The sequence below is a fragment of the Cnephaeus nilssonii genome, assembly GCF_951640355.1.
Source record: "Cnephaeus nilssonii genome assembly, chromosome: 24".
In the NCBI taxonomy this organism is placed as follows: domain Eukaryota; kingdom Metazoa; phylum Chordata; class Mammalia; order Chiroptera; family Vespertilionidae; genus Cnephaeus; species Cnephaeus nilssonii.
The window spans coordinates 13,586,942-13,605,022 of record NC_137095.1 but is presented as its reverse complement, the minus strand read 5'-3'; positions in this window follow the sequence as shown (position 1 = coordinate 13,605,022).

Here is an 18,081-nt window from a genome sequence, read left to right as displayed (position 1 = left end):
GACCCAGGCTACATTTCCTGCCACGTCCGTGGAGAATATCCCTGCCCTCCCTTTCTCCCATCCCCGTTCCTCCCCGATCTCCAACGCACAGCCCCACACACAGCCTCCCCCGACATCCTTGAACATCTTGTCACACGGCTTTGAATATTCACATCACACACACACCACGAGCTGCAGATATTCTCATCACATACACACACACCCTTGAATGCTTGCTCCTTCCACACATTTATACAGTCCCTGGAAATGCGTCTGATACATACTTACACCAATACACACACCTGCACATTCTACACACACACACACACACACACACACACACACACACACTCACACACACACTCACACCTTTGACACTGATGCCCTACCACACCGAACATCCTTGAGCATTCACGTCACACAGATGCTTGCATATTCCCCTCACGCACTGTTCAGGTCATTTGCCTGTTGCTCTCAGATCCGCGCCCTCCCCTCCCTGCTAAGCTCTGCAATGTGTGTGCGCCTGCGTGTGCACATGTGTTGAGGGGGGTGCTGAGCCCTGAAAATTACCTTTTCCAAGCTTTCTTGCTACTGGATTCCAGTTGGGTTTGGCCAGTAGGAGGTACTGGTGAGAGAGGGGAGGACGAAGGGAGAAGCGGGGTATTTCTCCTCATTCTTTGCATCCCCTCTGGTCCCGTTGCCCGCCCGCCGCCAGGCTTCTTCATGATGCCAGTTCCCGCCGGTGGTCAGGCTCCTGGCAGCACCGCCTCCTCCCTCTGCCCCTCCAGCTCCAGGGGTGGTGGTGGCTTCTGCTGCTAATCTCGGGGTCACTTCCCATCCCCCGTTTTTGTGTTTTCAGTCTTTTCAATACTTTTTGCAGCCAGTTCCCTGTATTTAAGTTCCCTCTTCTGAACTACCTGGCTTGGGCGACATTCCCTAACTGGACTCTGGCTGCTGCTCAGGATATTCTCATCCCAGACCGACACTTCCCTCCAGCTGCTGGGACCTCTGCTGGCTCCAGTCCTGGTGCAGAGTAGGGGTTCGGTCAGTGTTTGTTGAATGAATGATGGCAGTGCCCGCCTCGCTGTTCCGGGATTTTCCTGGGGCAGAGCTTGTTGTATCCCTGAACTGGGTGGCTCGGGGGCATCCTCCATCCCCTCTAGACGGGTCACAGTGACAACAGTGAGCCCGGCCTCAGGGAGGACCAGGTCACCCCAGCCAGAGCCACTGGGCAGTGGAGAGTGAACGGCCTCACCTGAGTCGGGGAGACTGTCACGGAGCCTCAGTAGCCAGATGTGGTTTCAGAAGCGAGAGACTCGCAGAGCCTGAGATAAACAGGAAAGCGTGGGGTGCTCCTCTTTCCCTGAAGATTCGGGGGCACCTGTGGTCTGAACACCAGCCCCCAAATTTGGTTCTGAAATGGACTCGGGCACTCGGTTCTTTGTCTCAGTATTCGTGCTTATAGAACCATGGGGGACTGTTACCCGCCATTTATTTCTGTTTGTAAAACGTCTAAGGAGCTGTTTGGTCTGGACAAGGAGTGTGTCCCCCGTGGGCCTGGGTTTCCTCAGCAATGCCGGTGAGGGCTGGGGTGGGTCTGTGATCAGGGTGGGTCCCAGGCCGTACGCGGGGTGTCCACAGGGAGGCACCACACACATGCATTCCCGCCCGCCCGGGAACTGCAGGCCAGAAGCTGCGCTGCCCCGGGGATCGGAAAGCCCAGGCTCCCCGTGCCCAGAGCCTCCCTGTGTGCGGGTGCATGGCGGCACCAGCCACTAACCGAGTCATTAGCACATGAGCTGGAGCTCCCAGGGTGACGCAGAATCATGGAGAGGGTGTGGGAACGCAGGAGACGTGCGATTTGGCAGGGAAGACAGAGCCAGGAAAAAGGTGATAACACCAACATGCACGGATTTTCACACATATTTGATCCAGTTTAATATATTTTACTTGGAGCCGACCGATGATGCTAGAGTCTCCCGTGGGCCAGTGTCCTGATTGATGTGATCTGTATAATGTGCCCGAGGAAAGCAGGGTGGCGGCAGAGTCCCTAATTGACAGACAAGGGGAGCCAAAAGCTGGGGGAGTGAAGCGGCATCGTCCTGGTCACACCCCTCTTCAGCGGCAGAGCTGGGACTTCAGTCCAGGTCTAATGAGCCAAGGACATCCCTGGGCACCCGAAACAGTCAGTGGGGCGGGCACCTACCTCAGCGTGGCCTTGGGCGATTTTATCTGGGGAGCAGCACTGGCATGTGCCAGGCAAACAGGGGAGCTCCTTAAATCACCTGTGCTTGCACATCCTCTCTACATCTGGGGTGAAGAGGCCCAGAGAGGATGTCTCTTGTCTCAGGCCTCATGCAGAACCAGAGGCAAAGGTGGGAGACGCGCCCTGGCCGGTGTGGCTCAGTGGATAGAGCGTTGGCCTGCGGAATCAAGGGTCCCAGGTTTGATTCCGGTCGAGGGCATGTACCTTGGTTGCAGGCACATCCCCAGTAGGGGGTGTGCAGGAGGCAGCTGATCGATGTTTCTCTCTCATCGATGTTTCTAACTATCTCTCACTCTCCCTTACTCTCTGTAAAAAATCAATAAAATATATATATATTTTAAAAAGGGTGGGAGACCCTGGGAGTCCTGACTCCTAGCCGCTGGCTTTTGCCACATGGAGTTCGCCTGGTCCCAGCGTGAGAACTGGTGCTTCTGGAAGTCTCTGGGATCTTACGGGCCTTCCTTCCTGCTCACAAATATCAGAGCCAGCACAGCCCTGGAGATAGCCTCTGCTCGGCCCCCTGGCGGGGCTCCTCGGCCCTCCCAGCCCAGCTCAGCAGAGCAGGGCTCGCCCAGCTCACGGGGGCTCGTGGGACGGGAGAGCCGGCTCTGCTCAGCACGGCTTTCCCTGGGATTACAAGGTAATGCATGTGAAGGAGCGCCGGCTCATCCAAGTTTATGGATTATGTGGAAATCGCATTGCGGTCCTCTCCCGGGCCATCTGCTCTTGGCACTCTAGCCAGGACCTCCCAGAGGCCTCTGCCCTGAGCAGGGCTGGGGCCAGGGCTGGGCATGCTCTTTGTGCCTGGGGCCAGGCCAGGATTTTCCAAGGGACCTCGAGTGGTTTCTGCCCCCAGGGCCCCAGAGGGGAAGGCGGGCAAAGCAGGGCAGTTGCAGCCTGAGCAGCGAGGTGGAAACCCATTCATTACCGATAGGATGGTCCACCTGGTTTTGGAATGAAAATGCAGCCTTGCATTTTAGAAGGCATCATTAGGCACATTGCTGGGGTGGGTTGGTGGGAGGGAGGTTTGTCTCAAGATCAGATGCAAAGGTCTCCCGCTCCCTTGAGAAGTCTGCCTGAGCAACGGAGCGGGCTGCTGAAGCCGCGGGCCTCCCCGCCTCCCCGGGAGAGAAGGGAGTCAGGCTTTCTGTAGCGAGGAGTTAGGGCTCTGCTTTCGTGACTGACAGAAAGCCCAGAGCCCACTGAAGCTTTCAAAGGGGAAGGGGCGAAGGGCAGTGTTATGTAGGGGTGAAGCATTTCATTGGTCTCTGGCCAGGTTGGAACTCAGCTCTTAATAGCTTGGCCTTGGGCAAGTCACCTGACCTCGGGGTGCCTCCGTTCCTCATCTGCATAATGGGGATATACATAGGACATACATGTGGGCTGTTATGAGGTTAAATGAGTGTGAAGGTTGCCTGGCACCAGGTTCTCTTGAGTCCAGAGACTGTCCTGAGTGTGGGGCTGTGGCTGGTATTTCATCAGGATCGGAGGTGGGTGGTTTTGTAGCTCTTGCCAGTTTCCATGGTGTCAATGCGCCCACGATGGCCGGCTGTGAGCCATCGCTGTGGTGCTACTAAGTGAACTGGGAAAAGGTGCTCACAGTTGGCTCTCCAGAGTCGGTGTGAGCTGATTCCGCTCAGCTCTGGCCCAGCTACACTGGATGGTAAGGCTACTTTACAAATACTGAAATATCGGTTGCTAAATAGCCACAGTCTCAGGAGTTCTCCCACGACTTTGTTAGCCTCAGCCTTTCCTCGGGTGATCCTCCCAGACCTCCACTGGTCCTTTAACTAGGAGCGTTGTGGAGACCCTGATCCCGTGATTTGGCCAGTATCAGTTGTGACTGGTCAAGGCTGGGCCAGACCAATGAATACATTATGTGGGTATCACAGGTCTGTGGCCTAGAGGTGCCAGGCCAATAGGCTGAGTGACTCTGGCTGTGGATGGGAAGCTCAGTCCCCCACTGTGAGCTGCCTTGTGAGGCCCCATCCTCATAGTGCTCCCCAGAACAGCTGTGGACACAGGAGGGGGAGCCCTGTATCTGGAGGTCGAACTGGGGCAACGAGAGTGTATGTCTCTGTTAAAATAGAGTTTGCACAAGATTTGCTTCAATGATTAAAAAATGTCATCGGTATGACCTGTTTCATCAGGTTGGAATGCAAATACTGTCACTCTTTAAAAAATTTCTTTAATTAATTGCTTGAGCAGTCTTCATTATTCAGAAGTTCAGTATCCCTCTTTGGAGGCTTCCTGCCACATTGGATTGTTGGCTCAGCGCGAAGGAAGTAGACTGGCTTCCAAATGCCAGGCAGAAAAACAACTAGAGTCTGATCAGCCTGCTAGCTGGTGGTCTGGGTTGGTGGCTGTGGTGGTGACCTCACTCAGGACTCCCAGCTGACCCATGTGGGTGGACCTGGGGCAGTAGGGAGACAGGCAGGTAGCAGAAATCAGTGTGATGGGTCGGGCGCGACAGTAGAGAGCGGTGTGGTCTGTGGTGAGTTGGCACGTGCATCCCCCCAGCCAGCTGTGGCCCAGTGTGGGCCCTCTGTTTCTGGATCTGCTCATACTTTCAGAAGAAACAAGATATAGGTAGGGTTGTATTTTTGAGGGGGAAAATTGCATGTAATAAGATGTACAAGTCCTAATGAATTTTTACATATGTATACATTTCATGTCTGCAGCCACCATCTATAAAAAGCTATGAACATTTCCATCTCTCAGACATTTCCCTTATGCTCCTTTCCAAGGCAGTAGCACCCCTCCCTCACCAAAGATCACCACTGACGTCTATATCCATAAGTTAGCTTGTCTGATCTTGAACTTCCTACGAATAAAATCTTACAATATGTATTCATTTATGTGTGGTTGTTTCATATAATACTCTCAAGATGATCCATCTTGTACATTACCAGTAGTTCATTCCTTTTTACTGCTGATAAATATCACAGTTTGTTTACCTGTGCTCTTGTTGAGGGATTTTTGGATAGTTTTTACCTCTTGGCTATTGTGAATATAATTGCTGTGAGCCTTCATGTATAAGTCTTTTTTTCTGGACCTAGACATTCATTTCTCCTGGGTACATAGAGGGTGGGGCAAAAGTAGGTTTACAATTGTGAGCATGTGAAACACAGAGCTTATTCTTGTATTATTATTTATTAATTATTGTATTTCCCTTATGAACAACTGTAAACCTACTTTTGCCCCATCCTGTGTAGACATTGGAGTGGTATTACTGGGTCATAAAACATGTCGATGAAACTTGATTAGAAACAGTTTTTCATAAAGGTTATGTTCGTTTATATTCCCACGAGCAATGCACGAGAGTTCTAGCGGCTCCACATCCTCACCAGCACTTTTGGCCATTCTATTGGGTCTGTAGTGGTACCTCATTCTGGCTTGAATTTGCATTTTGCTGGTGAATAGAGATATGGAGCACCTTTACATATATCTATTGGCAGTTCAGTATTTACTTGCAGTATTACTTTCAATTCTTTGCCCTCTTTTTAAATTGGGGTGCCTTTCTATCTTTCACATGTAATATATGTATAGTCTCTATACTTTGTATATTCTGAGCACAAGTCCTCTGTCAGATGTGTGTGCTATGGCTATTTTCTCCCAGTGTGTGGCTTGCCTTTTCTCTTGCTGGTGCTATTATTTTTCCTTAAATGTTTGGTAGAATCCATCAGTTAAGCCATCTGGGTCTGAAGTCTAATTTGTATAAGGTTTTAACTACAAATTCAATTAACAAAAATAGAATTTCCGCTTTCTTCTTGGATCAGTTTCAGAAAGTGGAGTTTTTCATGGGGTATTTTTTATTTCCTCTAAGTTGTCAAATGTATTAACTTATAGTTCTTCATGTTACCTCCCTATTATCTTATCCATGTCCTTAGGATTTATAATAATAAATATTCTTATTTTTATTTCTAATATTAGTATTATGTTTTATCTCCTTTGCCGTGATTATTCTTATTAGACATTAGCCAATTTTATTAATCCTTAAATAAGACAATTTTTTCTTTGTTGTATTTCCTGTTATTTTTCTCTTTTCTATTTCATTGATTTTTTTCTCTTTTATTTTTTCTACTTTGGGTTAAATTTGTTCTTTTGTTAGCTTCTTGAGGTAGAATTTTTGGCTATTGATTTTTTAAATATTTTATTCTTTCCTAATAGATGCCTTTTAACTAACAGTATTTTCATTGTTGAGATGTTTGGTCAAAATCTTAAGGTTATTCCTTTATATTTAATATCCATTTTTTTCTCTGGCTGCTTTAAACTCTTCACTCCAACTTTGTTTTTCAGTGGTTTTTCTATAATGTGCTTAGATAGGCTATTCTTTGTATTTTCCCAACTTGGGATTCATTTAGCTTTTTGGATCTGTGGGTTGATATGTTTCCCAAAGTTTTGAAAATTCTGGTCACTATCCGTTCAAATACTTCTCTTGCCAAAATTCTCTTTCCTCTTCTTTTTGGACTCCACTTGCATTTATATATACTCCTTGATCCCTCCCCCTATCACTCTGATGCTACATTCTCTTTATTTTAGTTCTTTTATTCTCTTTGTGTTTCAGTTTTGTTATTTTTCTTATTGACCTGTTTTTTTAATATATATTTTTTATTGATATAAGAGAGGAAGGGAGAAAGAGAGAGAGAGAGAGAGAGAGAGAGAGAGAGAGAGAGAGAGAGAGAGAGAAACATCAATGATGAGAGAGAATAATTGGTGGGCCACCTCCTACATGCCCCACACTGAGGATGGAGCCTGCAACCGGGCATATGCCCTAACTGGGAATCGAACCATGACCTCCTGGTTCACAGGCCACACCAACTACTGAGCCAAACCTGTTTTTTATTTTACCAACTCTTCTGCTTTGTCCAATCCATCATTAAGTTAATTCTTCTTTTCAGTTATTCATTGTTTTAGGTGTGAAATTTCCATTTGGTTTTTCTTTAGAGTTTCTGTTTCTTTGATGAAATTCTCCATTTTTTTAGCCACTATATTTATACTTTCCACCAATTAAGAAAATTTATAATTGTCATTTCAAAGTTCTTGTCTGTTAATTTCATTATCTAGATCACCTGTAGGTCTTCTTCTACTGACCATTTTTCTCTTGATTAGAACTGTCATTCTTCATTGCATTTATTGTAATTTTGCATTTATTGTAATTACATTTATTGTAATTTTGGATGAAAAACTAGATGTTGTGTGTAAAAAAGAATGGCAGAACTTGAAGCAGGTAATATTTATTCCCAGAAAGATGATGTCCTTTCTTTTCTCAGTGGTAAAATAGTGGCTTCATCATTGCTGGCTTCAAATGCCTTGAGGATGGGATCAGGCCTCTCCCTGGGATCTAAATGGTAAATGGTTATAAGAACTTTCTCTGATTTTCTTTCCTGCTTTCCGATCTTCATTCTGTGGGAGTCCTCATGCTCTGCTTTCCAGCCCAGGTTCATGTGCAGCTGTGTACTTGATAAACATCCCGTGGGGGAGAATTGGCCTTCTCTCCCCGAGGGCTCAATCAGAATCCAGTCCATCATGCCAGCCCTATGGTCAGTATAAGTTAATCTGGCTTCCTCCTAATTCAGCAAAGTGCCCCTATCTATTGCACACTTGCTTCTCTGCCTGCCCATGACCCAGGAACAAAAGCAGCCACTGTTCTCTATTCACTTATTAAGCCTTGTCCCTCTCTAGAATTTAGTGCATTTAGATTTCTCTACATCGTCAGCTCTTTGTTGAGTTTACAAAATATGATTTTGTGGTTTATTGATGTTTTCTCATTGTTATGGTAAGAGTGACTGGAAGCCCAGATGTTTGTTCTTTTAGTGTGAAATCATCTCATTTTCAAGGTAGCAAAAAAATTCCAATATTTAAAAAACGTTATGCAGACCAAAAGAGATGCTTCTGTGGGCTAGACTCCTCGTAGCCTGTGGGCTGTAAGCTTGTAGCCCCTGATGGACCTAAAATTATTTATTAATAAATAATTATTGATGGATAACGGTGACATTGTAATATCTTACTTCCCTGAAAATAGTTGGCGGCTTCTGTTAAAACCTGCTTGTACTTAGGATGCCTGTCATGCTTAGGTTTTCACCTCTCTCGTGAGTGCTATGATGGGAGAAAATGTAAGAATCTGCTTGATAAGGCCATTGGTGCTCATAGTGGATAGTCCTCCAACTGCTTAAGTCCTTGGATTGTAGCAAGCCCACCTTGAGTGCCTACAGGCTGGGATCTCTGGTGGGAAGAAGATAAGGAACCGAGGATGCTATGGTTGTGTGTGTGTGTATGTGTGTGTGTGTATGTGTGTGTCTTTCACTTCGGGAAAACTAACTAACTGGGTAGGTCTAACTAGTAGTCCAAATCGCCAAGTCTAATCCCAAGGATTTGGACAGAATGCAAGCCTGCCCTTTCTCCAAGTCCAGTGACGCATGGATCAGGAAGTGTCAGAAGGACCCAAAAGTAAAGAAAAGCCCCGGGGGCTGATGGGAAATGAGCCATACCCAGTGTAACTATCACACTTCATCCCAGCAGATCTCACTTGCTGTTAACAAAATCACACGTTTTCATCTCTCTCATTGTGAAAAGTTAATCTCATTCTTCTCCAATATAACACTTAATGAGCCTATGATGAAACTCTCGACAGAGCACATCATTCTAAGGCCGTGGAAGTGGTTCCTTTGTGGTTTCTGAGCCCTTACATTTGGTGAGCTATCTTTGGCCTTCTTGAAAACTCGAAACCTTCAATCAATGAAGTAAATGCACCAATGTATGCGAGTTTTTGATTAAACAGATAAATGCTCAGAAACAATGCAATTCTTGTAAATATTTTTATTGTACTGCGTTAAGAGAAAAAGAAGTGACATGCTTAATGAGGCACTTTGCAGAAATCCCAAGGTTAATTTAGGAGAGTAAGTAAATACCCAGAAATGCATACAGTTATTATAAACACTTTTACATACAGGTCAAAGTAGGTGACACATATTTCATATCAATGATGTACCGATTCTCCATTTAATTTGGGAGCATGAAGTAAACAAGTGCTCAGAGCATGTCAGTTCCTTCAGAGGCGTCGCCCTCATTTAAAAAACACCAGGAGATTGGGGAAACAAACCTCTGGGTTTAAAAAAATGCATTTTTATTGATTTCAGAGAGAAAGGGAAAGGGAGAGAGAGAGAGAGAAACATCAGTGATGAGAATGATTGATCGGCTGCTTCCTGCACACCCCCTGCTGGGGATCGAGCCCACAACCTGGGCATGTGCCCTGACCGGGAATGGAACCGTGACCGCTTGGATCATAGATTGACACTCAACCACTGAGCCATGCTGGCCGGGCCAAACCCTGGGTTTTGTATGTCAGTAAATGAGCCTGAAGGGTGGCAGGAGGTGGTCAGGACTCTCTCCTGCCTCCAGGCCCTGACGTGGCAGCAGGATTGCGCAGATGTGCAGGGAAGGAGACTGCTGGTCACTGGGGGTGGGGTGGGGTGGGGTGGGAAGTGGTTTATTATGGCCAAGTCTCTTTGGGCTGGGGCAGCAGGGACCCCAACCGTGGTGCAGATGTCCTCTCCTTGCTCCCATACTTTAGGCTGAGAAGTCCCAGGTTGTGGCTCGATCCCCCAGTAGGGGGGTGTACAGGAGGCAGCCAATCTATGATTTTATCCACTGAGCCAAACCTGCTAGGGCCTCTCTCATCAGTGATGTTTCTGTCTCTCCCTCTCCCTTCCTCTCTGAAATCAATAGAAAAATATTTTTAAAGAAGTGGCTGTGATGGAATTCTCTTCATGTGGATTTACATCTGCAGGGGAAACACACTTAGCAATGTGGCCAGTTTAGAATAACTCGTGGTGGCGGTCATGCGTTATTTGTCTCTCTAGGATCCATTCCCCATTTTCATCTGAGGGTCCAGCCCCCCGCCCCCCTCAGCCATGGGGTTTAAGTGGACCTCATCCCTGGCCCCAGGGGTGGAGTGCAAGGCTCAGTCAGTGCCTTGGATTCCTCTGCTGACAGGGATTGCTTCAGGAAGAGCACACAGCTCAGTCGGGCCAGTCAGAGCCACTGAGCCTGACTCCTGGGTTTTTGGTGGGGTACTGGGGAAGCTGACGCCCCCACTGTCGCAGAACTGGAGCCTGGAAGTGTGTGATGTTGGTGCCAGTGTAGTCATGGTGTGCTTCTGTCAGGGAGCCTTTCTGAGAATGGAGCCCAGCGAGAGAAAGCAGACCTTTCAGATGAAGAGCTAAGTTTGGTGATGCCGGTGTGCCTGGACCAGCTATGCCTGAAGTCAGCCCTACTGCCAAACTTTTCAGCTAATTTTTTTTTTTATTAAAACAACTTGGGAGGGGTTTCTGTGCTTCCCGTGGGAAGGAAGGGGGAGGCAGGGGGAGCGGGTCTAGAATGGGCAGGTTTGAATAATTGCAGGGGCTGCCCCTAGTGATCTGACGCCTGGCCCTGTGGTGACCAGGACAGACAGTGTCCGCAGTGGAAGAGCGAGAAAGTGGGTTGGGGTGGGGCTTGGGCTGGTTGGTTTGCATATGGAAGGCTGCTCTTCGGACAGTTACTATCTCTAGAAATCTAACTTGGGGAGGGCGGTCTCCCCAGGGTCATAAAGCCCCAGCTGGCCAAACAGCAGAATGAAAAGGCATGCTTCATTCAGTGGCGACACGGAAATGTCGGAAAGGCAGGGAAACGTGATGGAGCTGAGTGCCCAGGGAAAAGAGGTCAGTTTTGCTGAGCACATGTAGTATCTGCTACAGCAACTTAATTCCGTGGAAAGAGCTTACACTCTGGCGCTAGAAGGCGGGGACCGCTGGCCCTGTGACCTGGAACGTGTGAGCCCGGACGAGTCACTTTCTCTCTCAGAGCATCCGTTTAGCCAGCTTCCCCAAGGGGAAAGCCCTCAGAGCTACGGCGCATGGCCACGGTGAGAATCAAATAAGAGGCCGTAGATGTTTGTGGCGAAGTGCAGAGCGCCATTCAAACGTTAGCTGTTTGTTGTGGTCTTTCCAAGTTTGCCGGCCCGCTGTGGCTCCTGCAGATGGAGCTCTGCTGTCGTTTAAGCTCAGGCCCCACCTCCAAGCTGCTTGGAGTCGGACCAGGGAAGCAGCTGGATGACCTGTTTCCCAGGGCCTCACGCCGAGGCGCCGAGGGTCTGGACAAGGATGCGCAGGAGGAGCAGATGTGGCCCGGGAGCCCACGCCAGATCCAGCTGGGAACACACGCGGCTCACCGGGACGGTGGCGGCCAGTTCTCTGCCAAGGCTTTTTAGAAAGGACTCTTTCCCCCCTTTTAAATCAGTACACGCTCATTAAGGAAATCGGGTTAAATATAGAAAAACACGGAGAACAAGAGAAAGGGACTCCGAGTGCCATCACACAATCACCGGTGACACCGTGTTTCTGCCTTTATTTATTTATTTATTTATTTTGGTTTTGGTATTTTGCCACTGTGAAATGGCTTTTAATTCATTGATTCTTCATCAAAATTTCATTTTGCTACATGGTACATACAAAATTAAAAAGTTACAGAGGGTTACGCAGTGAAAATGAGGCCCCTCCCCTCCCAGTTCCCTTCCTGGAAGGCAGCCTTGGTTACCAGCTCCTCGTGCTTGCTTCCAAAGTGAATCAATGCACATATGAGTATATGCATGCATATCCTTTATTTCTATACACGGATTCTCGCGTGGGATGCACCCTCTCCAACATCTTGCTTTTCCACATAGTAATGTGTCCTGGAGAATGCTCCACGTTCGTTTGTGGGAGCTGAGCCTCACTCATCTTACCATAATTTATTCACCCAGTCTGATATCGAAGGGTATTTAGTTTGTTTCCAGTATTTTGAGTTTTTAACAATGCGGCAGTGAATATTCTTACACATGTGTCATTTTGTACATGTACCAGTATATCCGTGGGATAATTCTCTGGAATTGGAATAGCTGGATTGAAGATGCACATTTTAAATATTATGGTGTGTTGCCTCTGTAAAGGTCGCGTGCATTGACAGTGCATAGAATGAGTGTCAGTTTCTTCAGACTCTCGCCAACAATCTGTTATTAAGCTTTGTCAACTGGCTAACCTGATAAGTAAAAATTGTACGGTATCTTCTTTTTAATGTTTAAAGTCCATTTTATTTCAGTTGCTATTAACTATTTTATCTTGTCAATATTTTCCTGTTGGACTGTTGACTTTATTGAGTTGTTGAAGCTCTTTATATATTAGGGAAGCTAGCCTTCTATGATATATGTTGCAAATATTTCCCATTTGTTGCTCTTCTTATGACTCTATCTTTGTTTTTCATAAGGAATCTTTTTATTCTTTGTGAAGTTAGTATAATCAATTTCTTCTATCATAGTTTCTGCATCTGTGTCAGATTTTGAAAAAGGCCTTTTCCCACTCCAAGACTAGTTCTGTGGTTTTATTTTATACATTTGAACATTTCTTCCATCGGAAATGTATTCCGGTGTAAGGAATAAGGTCGAGATCAACTTTTTCCCCAGGTAGGAACATGGTTTATCCCAATATCACTTGTCGAATGCTGCATCCTTTGTTCTACTGATTTGAAATGCCGTGTGGACCATGTGCTATATTCTCACTGACATTTGGATGTATTTCTGGAATCTGACATCTGCTTTATTGATGGCTGCTCTAAAGGAAAAACAGACCGAGGGAGGAGTGATCAGGGAAGGTCAATGTGAGGAAGTAATTCAGCAGAGGCTGGAATGGTCTTTCATGAGGTGGGAATGGCATGTGCAAGGGCCCTGAGGCAGGAAAAGACCCGGTGCATTAGAGGAACTCACAGAGAGATCCCAGTGTGGCTGGCCCCCAAGTCAGGGCACTAGTCCTAGGAGGTGAGGCTGGAGAGATGGGGAGGGACCTATTAGTCCTCCTGGGTCTCGCTAACAATCCCGTGCGTATCCCATGCGATTGGGAGCCTGTGAAGGGTCGTAAGCAGGGCAGTGCTATGGTCCAGCCCACAGGTATTAAAGATCTCTCCAGCTGAAGAATGAAGACTCTAGGTGCAAGCTTCACTATGCAGGGCCTCGAGGGAACAGGGCGAGAAGGTACTCTTGGGATTCCCAGCACAGCCACCAGGCCTCCCCTCCCTCTGCCTCATGCTGAAAGCAGCAAGACGGGCATATTGGCAAATAGCTGGCTCTTAACTAGAAAAGTACGGCTTTGCCTTCATGAAGGGCCAAATACCTTTACAAATTGAATCATTTCAATTGAACAAGTCTTTTCAGATAGTTCTGAAAATTTCAGTCCTTTCATAAGAGCCCCATCGAACAAAGCCATTTGAAATGCTCGGTTAATACAGCAGCCACCGGAGCCCCATTTTGAATAGAGTTGTGTTTTGTTGTTGTTGTTTTTATATATATTTTTATTGATACCAGAGAAGAAGAGAGGGAGAGAGATAGAAACATCCATGATGAGAGAGAATCATCGATCGGCTGCCTCCTGCACGCCCCCTACTGGGGATGGAGCCTGCAACCTGGGCATGTGCCCTGACCGGGAATCCAACCCTGACCTCCTGGTTCATAGGTCAGCGCTCAACCACTGAGCCGTGCCGGCTGGGCCACACTGTCTTTTAAAGTGTGTGTCTGCATGTATGGGTGTGAGCATGTGTGTGTGTGTGTGTGTGTGTGTGTGTGTGGCGTGCAACATTTTCCCAGACACGGGACAGAGCTGAAGCCCTAGCTCAGTGGTCGGCAACCTCCTTAGTCCACAGAGCCAAATATCAACAGTACAACGATTGAAATTTCTTTTGAGAGCCAAATTTTTTAAACTTAAACTTCTTCTAACACCACTTCTTCAAAATAGACTCGCCCAGGCCGTGGTATTTTGTGGAAGAGCCACACTCAAGGGGCCAAAGAGCCACATGTGGCTCGCGAGCCGTGGTTTGCCGACCACTGCCCTAGCTGGAGTGATTAATGTCCCGGGGCTTCCTGATGGAAGAAGATGAGGATGAGGATGCTGATGCCAGGAAGCTCAGGGTGGCCGGTGTCACAGTCCTTCCTAGTAGAGCTGGTCCAGGCCGCCACGTCAGCAGTGAGCTCAAAGAGCCTGAGTGAGGTCGAGTGGCCAACCATCCAGCTGGCGGAGCCTCTGCCCTGAGCGGGTCTGGATCCGATGGCCCAGCGGACCCCTCTCAGCTCGGAGCATTCCCAGGATGGCCAGCCGGTAACCGAGGTGACCAGCAAGCCACTGGGCTTTGGATTCCCCCCTGCAGGTGTGGGCGGTGCTGCGGGCGGTGGGGTTTGCCTGCAGGAACTGACAGGAGCCATTAGGCTGGGCCTGGCACTCACCATGGGCTCTCGATGTTATCTCCAAATGCAGTTACACACGCAGGCTGAGATGCACTGACAAGAGGGAGAAGAAAAGACATTCATCACAGGGCTCTAAGCACATCGCATTACTGACGCTGGTGCCTCCAGTGCCCTAAGAATTAACAGTTCATAAATCCTATCATTATTTTGTGGATAACACAATTATAATTGCATTTGAAACCCACGATGATAATTTGTTAAATGTAAACATTGAGAACAGCAACAAATATGGGGACTTGGTTGTAGCAATTTGTCATTCTTTAATATTCTGGAAGCTTCGAGGCTGCAGGAGGGCCGGGTCTCTCGTGACCTCTGAGGAGCCCTGAGTGTGGGTGTTTGTGTTATCCATGCGAGTGTGGGTGAAGGGGTGTGTTTGTGAGCCTGCGGGCGGGTGTGTTGGGGAGAGAGTGTGCCTGTGCAGCGGGAGCATCCCCGGCCTCTGGGGACCGGGAAGGGGGCTGTCAGAGCGCTGCGAATCTAAGACATCAGGGCATAACTTGATTTGATGATTTGGCCCGAGTAACCCTCTCAAAATAGAAAAATCAAGGACCCAGCGTGGAGGCAGCCTGTCTGGGCTCGGGCTGGTAATGAGGACTAACAAGGCTTGATGGAGCCCGGGAGCAATGGGCTGAGATGGCCCCAAGCTGCCTGGCACCCGGGCCCCGCAGCCATCCAGCGCGGCCCAGCCCGGCCTAATGCTATCGCCCACGGAGATCCTCGCTGATAAGCATGAGAGGGAGCAGCTCGCACACCCTGCGGGAGGCTGCCTCCGAGGCTGGCCGCGCGCCCAGGGCAGCTTCTGGGAGGGTGTCGGCGGGGTGCTTGCTGGGACAGGGGCCCTCCCAGTCCTTTCGAAATACATTACATAAACACTTGTGCATTTTAGGAAACTTGGAGATATAGATTACCATCACGAAAAGAAGAAACAGCTTTTCACTTGGAGATAGATCCCCACTGCACACACGTTACCGGGTAGGGCCTGACCACGGACGCCAGGGTATAAAGTCTCCATAAGGAGAAACACTACCCTGGACAGCTCCTCAGGAATGTGTCACGCTGGGAGCAGACACACCAGGCGCCGTCCACACGCCCCTTCCCCACTGGCATGGACCCGCTCACCGTTTTGTTGGTTGAGCCCCAGGAAGAGTAGTTGGCTCGCATGTAGGGGACAGGTGGTGTGACAAACACACATTTTGGAACATTAGAGTCACACTCAGCATGGGAGGATGCTCGCATTCTAGAAGGCAAATGGGGCCTGGGAGGGACAGACAGCAGCATTGTGTCAGATCTGTACCATTGCAGTTGTCTTTTTCTCCGGCCCCCCCGCCTCCCCACCCTTCCACCCCCCACCCCACCTTGCAGAGTGCGTAGAGTTGAATTCAGAGGAGGGAAATGCATGCCTGATGTGGCCGCCTTGTGTACCTTTTCCGTCTTTGTCTGTCATGTGAATACATCCATATGATTGATTGTTTGATAAAAACAGGATCATACTGTATATGCTCTTCCCAGCTATTACACCCTGCACATCATTCTCTATAATATCCATATCATCATTTTACATGACCTCCCGGTATGCCACTGAAGAGATAAATGCCGTAATTTGTGTAATTATATAATCAATCCTTCATCGCACGGCATTTGCTTTCAAATTGTTGTTATTCTAAGAATTGCTCCGATAATTTCCTTCAGGAGGAATCTTTGCTTTTCTGTCCAATTCCTTTCCCTAGAGGAAACGTTCCCAGTGAGGAATCCTGTGTCAGACACGCTTATAGTTTAAGCCTTTGGTCACAGGCCACCTGCTGTGTTCACTCTTACCCAGGGAGGGGGACGAGCTCAGAAAACTGACCAATAGCCTACAAAGAGGTAGAGTGGGCATGCCATGGTGGTTCTAAACTTTTCTGTTTGTCTTAGCTTTCATCCACCTCAGTTTCCCTGTCATTTGCAAATGGGAGGAGCGAGGCTCAGGGCGTCCCTGGTTTCCTTGGAGCAATAAAGACAATCAGGGAGGGCTTCCCTGATTTTGGAGCCCCACATGCCTCAGCTGTGGCTCTCACACTGGGGCGGGCCACAGGCTCCACGTGGCCGCTCGCCACAGCTCCACCCAGTCCTGGGGTCCTGGTGGCTGAGCTCTGCACAGTGCTGCTCCAGAGCCATCCTTGCTTTGCACCCGCACAAAGCTGGCAGCCTGGTGGGTGAATGTTACCTAGTTCAACTGTACAGTCATGAACTGTGAAGTAGCCGGGAGAGAATCCCCTCCCCTCCCTTAGCCCTGCTTCCGCAGCCTCCTCGGTGGGCACGGTGAGCTGTGCCAGTGTCAGCTAATCCCAGCGTTCTAGGAATCCCTTTCCCCCTTGGCTACAAGTACCCTGGCCTGTGTTTTGGGTAACGGCCAGGTGGAAGTAGATGCTGGTGATGTTGCTACATGATTCTTTTTTAAGGGACCCAGGCTCCTTTCAGTCCCGAGGCTGTGGCTCCTCGAACTAACGCAGGCCTGGGAATTGGGTGTGGGGCAGCGGGTCCCTGTAATTGTGGCTCCAGTCAGTCTCGGCTTCTTCCTAAGCCGCACGTCTTTCCCTTTGGTCACGCCCATCAGGTGAAGCCTTCGGGAGTAGCCCGCTCATGTCAGTCCTAGAGGCCTGGTTATCGCCTAATATCCCTGTAGGTACAGCCGTCGTGTTTGTGGGCCTGACTCCGCTGCCTGTCCTGGGGGGCGCCTCTGCTTGCTCTTGGGCAGCTGAGTCCCTCTGCTCGACCTTGGTCGCCCAAGTTTCAATCACTGTCCCTTCAGTCAAGGAGCTCGTGAGCCTGGCAGCTTTTCCTCCTGCTGTGACGCGATTCCCCAGGATGCTGGCGCTGCCACACCGCCAGCGAGCTGCTCCAGGCCGTTGTGACGAGCCTGTCCTCTGAGCGCTCGCGTGGGTTACTTTTGGGGTGGAAGTTGTGAACGCCTGATAACTGTGCTCTTACCTCCTTATCTCCCCAGCGTTTTGGGTTCTTTCCTCTGTATTATCTCAGGTTCTTCCTGGCATTTCAAGTTCATATAGGTTACTGTTGACTCTAGTTTTAGTTCTCAACCAAGCAAATAACTGAGATTCTTCCCAGTGGCTTGAGTCAATGTTCTGTACCCAGAATCTCTGCTAGGTGTTGACACATTGAAAATTTGACCTGATCTTAAGTGACGCTCCTCTCTCCCTGCTCCAGGTCCTCATAAAAATATTTAAATGAACATTCAGCGAAATTGACTTTTTTTGGCTTACAGTTCCATGAGTTTTAACCCACACAGATTCATGTAATTACCACCACAATCAAGTTGCAGTATAATCGCATCACCACCACATCTTCCTTGTAATACCCTTTGCAGTCACACCCCTTCCCCACTCCTAAGTCCCGGAGACCATGGTCTGTTCTCCGTCACTGTGGGTGTGTGTTTGAGAGCGTCGTATATGTGGGATCATACAGTGTGGAGCCTTTAGAAACGTGCTTTTTTCCACTCATCACAATGCATTTGAGAGTCATCCCCATTGTTGGTGTG